Source organism: Prionailurus viverrinus, chromosome D3, assembly GCF_022837055.1.
Source record: "Prionailurus viverrinus isolate Anna chromosome D3, UM_Priviv_1.0, whole genome shotgun sequence".
Taxonomy (NCBI): domain Eukaryota; kingdom Metazoa; phylum Chordata; class Mammalia; order Carnivora; family Felidae; genus Prionailurus; species Prionailurus viverrinus.
The window spans coordinates 61877506-61879308 of NC_062572.1; the positions used below are offsets into that span (position 1 = coordinate 61877506).

The 1803-nt window shown below is 38.5% G+C and overlaps 1 long non-coding RNA gene across 2 annotated transcripts; it reads left to right on the plus strand.

Moving 5' to 3' along the window:
* Positions 1-664: 664 nt before the first annotated feature.
* On the plus strand, positions 665-1362 carry LOC125149697 (uncharacterized). Of its 2 annotated transcripts, none has more exons than XR_007146017.1 (2): positions 665-907; positions 1150-1362. It is a non-coding gene; the product is annotated as an uncharacterized LOC125149697 (long non-coding RNA). The 2 variants fall into 2 exon arrangements; XR_007146016.1 differs by having other exon boundaries at positions 665-891.
* The last annotated feature ends 441 nt before the right edge of the window (positions 1363-1803 follow it).

Genomic DNA, 1803 nt, shown 5'->3' on the forward strand with positions numbered 1-1803 from the left:
TCTTTCTTGCTTTGCTTTTTGGGTCTCTCCATCAAGAGAACCTTCACCTTGTTTTCAAATATTGGCATTTTCACTATCGATTCTTTCCTGATTAGCTAAGTGCAGATTTATTACTCTCTGAAGCCCTAGTAAATGGCATGCATGTACTGTATACTCTTTTTTTGGGGTAAGCACTGGTATTATTCATGTGCATATCCATTTCCTCTTTTTTTTTTTTTTTTGAGCAGTAAGCATCATGAAGTATGAGCAGTTTTCTATCTTTCAATGTATCTCATTTACAGGTCAATGTGTGGTAACATTCAGGATGCGCTTTTAGAATTAAAAAAAAATTTGGAAAGGAAGGAAGGAAAAAAGTTAAACTGATAACTAAACAGTAAGCAAATACAAAACCATGAAATTTCAGAATTTTAAAGAGGAAAAGAGCTGTAGTGATCATCTGTGTCTGTTCCATCTTTCAATAAGGGAGGAAAGTAAGACCTAGGAATTTTAAAAGACTTGTCTAGAAAGAAGATAAGTGATGGGCAAGGTTAGCCGAAGTAGAATGTACCTGACCCAGAGTGCTTTCTATGACATCACGCTGCCAACAAATAGAAGACTATTGTCAATGGACCACTAAATTACCTTCTCTGGTAACCTTCCAAATGTGCAGACATTCCATCCTGATGCTCTCCATCACAAGGTATGCTAGTGTAGTCCCAGAGCTGAGCTCAAACGTTCTAGTCTTTCTCCTTCTTGAAAAGGGAATTCATATGCCCCCTATGAATTTGGGTCAAGCCAGGTGCCTTGCTTTGGCAAGTGTAATGCAGGAGAAAGTGGTATGCCAGAAACCACGTTGGAGCTTCCCTTCCCTCCATAAGAGCACCTCTCTGTATTTCAGACAATGGAGACTCTGTAAGTCTGGTCTTAAGTAAGTTAAGTTTCAATTCGATTCATGTTTTCATGTGACTTATAGGATTTGTTTTAATGTTTCTTCCTGTGCCACTCTGTGTTAGCAGGGGCTAGAGCTCAAGAGCGAGACATGGATAGTTACTTTTCACCAAATATTTGTGAATTCAATGACACTTCCTGGCCTTATTACAATTAGATATAGCCAGGTGACTGGTTCTAGTTAAGGGTCTGTGAGTGAAAACTGATAAATCTCTCTTCCAGGCAAAAGAACGTAATTGTTGGTAGACAACCTCACATCTTCTCTTCCTCTTTGACGTAATGGTGGAACCTGGGTGTTGGAATGGCAGAAAAAAAGATGGAAGCTGCCTGGGTTGCTAAGTTACCTCTTGGAAGATAGCTGCCTTGTGGAGCTGTTGGGCTTATGTCAGATTTGCATGAGCATGAAATAAATTGTTGTGTATTAAGACACTGAAATCTGGAGTCTCTTGTTGCTATGCATATGCCTATCTCATCCTTACCCCCAAATGAAGCAGCGGGTGCATGTGTAATAGTTGGGGTGCATATAGGATGCCATAGGAACAATGAACAACAGATCCCTTAGCAAAGTGAATTTTCTTTATTTTTGGTCTTTTCTTTTTAATTTAGGATGGAAAGATACCAATAAAAATCTTCATCTGCTTCACTATTTTTCCTAGGGCTGGTGTCGAATACCAACCTAATAGAACCATCTTTTCTCCCTGGACAATTTGCACTTCAGAAAAGCATTTGGAACTAAGTTTTCATAAGGTAGAAAGTAATTTAATGTTGAAAAGGTAGAGCCAACCATACATGAATAAATGCATATCCATTGCATATTAATAATGCAATATAATAATCTACCCTTCTCACTTTTAGAAGACTCCTCTGAGCCTTTCC